The following is a 6,888-nucleotide window of genomic DNA, read 5'->3' as shown; positions in this document are numbered from 1 at the left end:
CTATCCTAAATTATTTAATTCCCACACCTGGATATGCTAAGCTGCATTAGCTTCATGCTCTGCTTGTCCTATTTTTCTCTGTTCAGACACACGGAATTGTCAGATCCCCTTGAGCATGCAGGCATCTCATGTTTGGTCTAGGTGGAATTTAGGTGCTCAAGTATAGCAGTAACAGCCCAGCTCCTGAAATCCCTGGGAATCTGGGGAACTTTAAACGCCCCGAGGTTCACCAGAAAGCAAAACTGGCCACGCACATAAATGCTGCACCTCTCTGTCCTTGCTCCCAGCTTCAGTTGTCCCGGGTGCACACACAAGGGATGCCTGCTGAAAGCTTTGGGGAGTTTAATTCAGCACCCAAGAACATGCAGCACAAGGCGTACAACACAGGACCTTGGAGCTCTCTCAGCCTTCTCAGGGCACCTTTGTCCTAAAACCTTGGCCATCCTCCCCTCAGTGGAGGAATCAGGTCCCTCCTCTGGTTTCAGAGACCCAAATACACGTTTTTCCCCTAAAATTGTTTCAGTTGACAGGTCATAGATGCCTTGGGGTGAGGAGAATGACATAACAGAGATGCTCTCTGGATCACTCCAAACCTGAATTGCAAGGTTGAAGGGAGAGAAAACAAATCTTATACGATGCTCTAGCATGGTGCTGAAGGGAGTCCCAACTCCAAAAGTTGTGACTGTATTTTGCAGTGAACAGCTAAGGCACAAAATACCTGCAGGGGTAAGAGTGCTTTGGTATTGGCCACTAGCTACAGAGGGACCCAAGCTTACAGGGGTGTTGTTCGGGGTAAAGTCATCACTGGAGAGAAGCAAAATCCCTGTACCTGGCACCATGCCCCCAGATCAGGATTTCTTGCTGTCAGCTTGCTGGCTGTTAAGAGTTTTGTTCTTATTAAACCTGCCTCCAGCCCTAACTGAGAATTTAGGTACCAAGTTCAGCACTAATTCCACTGCAACAGACATAAACCTTATTTTTAAAGGGGACTGAGCACTACTAAAAGTTGGGTGGCTTCATTAACCCACAGCAGTGCTCCAGTTCACAAATCCTACTGCCAGGAGCTAGATGTGGGCAAGATACAGGGGAGGAGAGCAGAGAGTGAATGTCTGCTTTTCCATCAGATGTTACAAAATGACTCCCATTCTCGGAAAGCCACTTTAATGTGCTTAGCTACTTCTTGACCATGTCTGGCTTTTATGTAAGCAGCTCAAGTGCTTCTGAAGACTTCCCCCAACACATCCCACCTCGGTCCAAAGTCAGGAGAAGCCCCATGGAATCTGAAACCACTAAGTTAGGTACCAGGAGATGGAACAGTCCACCAATTCTTCTCCAAAAATATGAGAGAAATGATAGAAATCGCTGGCATTAAAAATCTGACCAGATAAGACATAAAGGTGAGCTGCCTGTTGAAACTGGACTGCAGTGCAGCTAGAAAGGCATGTTTTATGGGTACAGGGAAGGAAAACACGGGCAGGAGGGGCTTGGACTCTTACCTGGGTAAAGAGAGACTGATGTTCTAAACCTTGAACCAGTAAAAAGGGCACACACAGTCGCAGAATCACAGAATCGCTGAGGCTGGAAGGCACCTGTGGAGACCGTGTAGCCCAAGCCCCCTGTTCAGAACAGGGCCAGCTACAGCAGGGTGCTCAGGGCTGGGTCCCCTTGGGCTTTGAATATTTCCAAGGATGAAAACTACACAGCAGATGGAGCTCCGCTATGGGCAACTTGTTTCAGTGCCTCTCCGTGGTCTTATTCAAGGTTTCATATGGTTTTGTTTTGTTTTATTTTGTTTTAATAATGATACAATCTAACCTGAGACACCAAGCACCTACCCGCTAGACGTTCAGTGCTGATGTCCCCCACTGGATGTTCCTCGGTGGCAGACAAGCAGCTGAACGTGGCTGTTTGCTTCAATGCTTCTCAAGCCTTGGGGGTATAAGCAAGACAGTATCAGTTTAGGCTAGGAAAGTAGATAATATACAACATTTATTATAAAAAGAAGTTCTCACATCAGAAAAGGCTAGAAAGAGATAGATATTATGTCTCAAATGCAGACCTTGTAGTGTGAGTCTTAAACAGCTCAACCAAATGTGTGTAGCCTGTTCAAGAGCCAGAGGTTACCCTTCGATCACAATTTCGGGAAGAAACCTCTTCCAGGCTCAGCAAACGGCACAGCAAACCCTGTGACAGCAGAAGATAGCTGCATCCTGTCAATTAATTCAGTACAGGGCACACAAAATCATAACACTGATAAGTTAAACAATGCCAGACCACCACAGAAGTGTTGGAGTTTGACTTTTCACCTTGTTCAATTCACAGGACAGCTGCTGGCACAGTTTCAGGCTGGACCAACACTGTCCCAAGTCCTTCCAAGGCACAGGTCAGATGAAATGGCACCAGGAGCATTCCCAAGGAGCAGCAGGGTCACTGGTTTTGAAGACAACACGAATTTAATAGTGGGGATGCTGCCAGATTGTGCCACTTGGTGCCACAGTCAGAGTCAGGCCCTGGCCCTGTTTAGTTCCCTGGTACTGAAGTTGCACATGGGTTCTGCTCCTACCCTGGGTGAAAAACATTTAGCTGAGAAATAACAGATTCACCAGGGGCAGTCATTCGAAGAGATGTGACTGTTTTAAAGGATAGTTAGTGCTCATATTCTGCTTCTAATTCTGATAAAGAACATTCTTGGGAATGTTTCCTTGCCTGGGCTGTACGGTCAGCTCACCTAGTGTTTCTTTTTGTCCTTTCTTGGGAAAAACAAGGCTGAGGGCTCAGCTCAGGGAGCCTGATGTCACCCGAACCAAGCCAGATCTCCTGCTTTCCCACTCGCTGCATGGTCCGTCCTCTCACTACTGAAATAAAACATTAAATGGTTTCAGGCAAGCGAAGATAATCCAGAGGCAGAATGAAAACATTTTGTTGAGAATTGAATTAGTCCCTGGGGACACCCTTGGCTGCATCAGGAGCCTAATCCTCTTCCAGCTTTTGTGGACACCTTAGATTACACTGTGTGGATATTTCATGCTGGTTAGATGGCATTTCATGTATTGTGAAACCCTGAACTTAGCATTCACATGGGGTAGGATTACATCAAGAGTTTGGTTATGAAATGGATAAAAGAAAATGAATGATTAAAACCAGAAGAGTCGACTGATCCCGAACCCAATGCATTATTCATGTGTCACTTAACAATAGCAAGTTGTACACAGCATATTATCTTTCTGCACTTCAGATCAATCCAGATTATCTGTTTACAACTAAAGCACAGTCAAAGATTACACATCTTGACAGACCCAATTTGGGGGGACCATATTTTAGAATTATTTTGTGAAATTTCCCTTCAGTTGAAGTACTCCTTGAACTAGACAGACGGAAGAATGAAGTTGATACCTGCTCACTTCTGAAAGGCCATCTGATACTTTGAACAAAAAATGAACTCATCGTGAAACCATATATACATATTTGATGTAAATATACACATATATATACATATATAAATAATGAGTTCTTATTGTCAATGCAAAGTAGGGTACAGGTTGACTAACTACTTGATGCTACCAAGTTAGAATGTCCTACAACACTATTTTTCTTCTCCACAAGGAAAAAAAATAATAAAAAGAGTATTCTGATGACCTGAAAGTCTCTGGATTTGTAGGAGCAGGGGAATTATTCGGAATTATCTTTTTATCAGGAAACAGTAGCTCATTTTTCAGAGATCAAATGTCTCAAGGTTTGGAGATGTTTGGGCCAAGAATATTGGGGGTGGTGCCAGCTATCTATGTCATTGATATCGGCTGACTTCTGGCAAAGCCTGTCGATCTATGTTCGTATCTGCACAGAATTCATGCCAGTCAAGCACAGACAGGTATCATTTGGAAGAGGAGCATGGCTTTGCTATTCCTCTTTGTCTGGCTGCTTTGGTCAGATCTTCTCTTCCAGGAAGACTCCTAGATTTCAAGTTGAGCAGGCTACTGCAGAACAGGGCATTTGAACAGCCCTTTCTGTGCACCTTCTCTTTGCTTCAAAACAAGTCTGCCATGATGCACAGTTGGGCTTTTTCAGACTCCTTGGAGGAGACAACTTCATCACATTCTCCAGTGAATCTCAGGAATCCCTACAGCTTCCCTCCATTTAACTAATAGGCTATGTCTGCAGCATTAATTTTGGAAGCTCGTCTTTTTGCTGAGATCTCTAGCTGAGCTTTCAGCTTTCACCTCCACTTATGAAAACCAGAATCAACATTTAAGCTGAACTCTCGGAGCCTACTCATGAAGTTGTATGTTTTCAACAACCAAATCTCGTTTAAGCTGGTATTTGCCACGTCAAGCATAGTAATTTGTAAATTGTTTTCTTCTGGATGTCTGCACTGACTGGCATGTTATTGCCTGAGGAGGCATTTACAAAGCACGAATTTGGTCTAGGGACACTAACCCCCCAGCTTTCCTCTAGACTAACTGAAGGTAGCTGCCCCCTTGAAGAACAGTTGTTTGGATCAACTAAATTTGGCTCCTTCACTAAAACCATGTTTATGTATAATATTTGGCTCTTGGTCAACCCAGTCAATGGGAGTATAGCACACCAACATTAGGGACTGTCCAGAACTAACCCCCTTATTTCACACTATCACTGGAACAGAAAATGGACTCCAAACCCAAAATCATCTTGTACACAACTGAAAGATGATTTTAAGACTTTTTACATCCATTTTATTCTTCACTTTTGAATTTTTTTCAAAGCTACTGCTATTTTGATGTGAGAGTAAATAGCAGCTTCACACTAAATGAGTGATCAGTGATGGAGAGATGAGGAAACAAGAACTTGTACAGTTTCCATGCTGATGCTAGTAAATGTATCTTGGAACTAAAGGCAGCAGCTCACAGTGATTAAACAACAACATTTCACGCGCCGAGGAAGGCTAAAGCCCACCTAGAGATAAGGCTTGCAAAAGAGATAAAAGATAATAAGAAGGGTTTTTTTAAGTATGTAAACAGTAAAAGGAAGACTAGGGATAATGTGGGTCCCTTACTGAACAAGGGGGGTGTCCTGGTAACAGGAGACACCGAGAAGGCAGAGATACTGAATGCTTTCTTTGCTTCAGTCTTTGCTTCAAGGACTGTCCCCTGGGACTCCTCAACCCTGGAGGGAGAAGAAAGGGGCTGGGAAATGGAGGCTCCCCCCTGTTTGAGAGAGTGGTTCGGGAGCATCTAAGTGGGCTCAACGCACACAAATCCATGGGTCCTGATGGGATGCATCCACGTGTGCTAAGGGAGCTGGCAGAGGTGATCGTTGAACCACTCTATCATCTTTGAAAGGTCCTGGAGAACTGGAGAGGTGCCTGAAAGTTGGAGGATAGCCAATGTCACTCCGGTCTTCAAGAAGGGCAGAAGGAGGATCCGGGAAACTACAGGCCAGTCAGTCTCACCTCTGTCCCTGGAAAGGTGTTGGAACAGCTCGTTCTGGATGTCATCTCCAAGCAACTGGAAGAGAAGAATGTTATGGGGAGTAGTCAGCATGGTCAGCAAGGGGAAGTCGTGCTCGACCAACCTCGTTGCCTTCTATGATGGCATCACGAGCTGGGTAGATGGGGGGAGAGCAGTGGATGTCATCTACCTTGACTTTAGCAAGGCTTTCGATACTGTTCCCATGACATCCTGATAGCAAAGCTGAGAAAGTGTGGGATAGAGGAGCGGACAGTTAGGTGAGTTGAGAACTGGCTGACTGGCCGAGCTCAGAGGGTGGTGATCAGCGGTGCAGAGTCCGGCTGGAGACCTGTGACTAGTGGCGTTCCCCAGGGGACGGTGCTGGGTCCAGTTTTGTTCAACATCTTCATCGACGACCTTGATGAGGGAATAGTGCCTGCCCTCAGCAAGTACGCCGATGACACAAAGCTGGGAGGAGTGGCTGACACACCAGAAGGTAGTGCTGCCATTCAGCAAGACCTGGACCGGCTGGAGAGCTGGGCAGGAATAAACCAAATGAGGTTTAATAAGAGCAAGTGTACAGTCCTGCACCTGGGAAGGAACAACCGGATGTATCAGTACAGGCTGGGGGACGACCTGCTGAAGAGGAGCGCTGAGGAGAAGGACCTGAGGGTCCTGGTGGACGACAGGTTGACCATGGGCCAGCAGTGTGCCCTCGTGGCCAAGAGGGCCTATGGGATCCTGGCGTGCATTAAAAGGAGTGTGGCCAGCAGGTCAAGGGAGGTGATCCTCCCCCTCTACTCTGCCCTGGTCAGGCCTCATCTGGAGTACTGTGTCCAGTTCTGGGCTCCCCAGCACAAAAAAGACAGGGATCTCCTGGAAAGAGTCCAGCGGAGGGCCACAAAGATGATACGGGGCCTGGAACATCTTCCCGATGAGGAAAGGCTGCGAGACCTGGGTCTGTTCAGCCTGGAGAAAAGAAGACTGAGAGGAGATCTCATCAATGTGTATAAATACCTGAGGTGTGGGAGACAGAGGGATTTGGCCGACCTCTTTTCAGTGGTTTGTGGGGATAGGACAAGGGGCAATGGCCACAAGATGGAGCACAGGAAGTTCCGCACCAACATGCGAAAGAACTTCACGGTGAGGGTGACGGAGCGCTGGACAGGCTGCCCAGGGAGGTTGTGGAGTCTCCTTCTCTGGAGATATTCAAGGCCCGTCTGGACGCCTACCTGGGCAGCCTGCTGTAGGGAACCTGCTTTGGCAGGGGGGTTGGACCTGATGATCTTTCGAGGTCCCTTCCAACCCCTTCACTTCTGTGATTCTGTGATTCTGTGATTGTCATTTGCTTGTGGCTGAGAACCCCTGATATGTAGTTTGTGTTGGTGGAAAGGGGAGGACAAGGTGTGCAGCCATGAGTGAAGTCGTATGTGGGGTAAAGTTGTGTCATGTCGCTGACATGACA

This window comes from Anser brachyrhynchus (assembly GCF_964034855.1).
Source record: "Anser brachyrhynchus genome assembly, chromosome: 3".
NCBI classification, from domain to species: Eukaryota; Metazoa; Chordata; class Aves; order Anseriformes; family Anatidae; genus Anser; species Anser brachyrhynchus.
Note: the sequence above shows the minus strand (reverse complement) of the source record.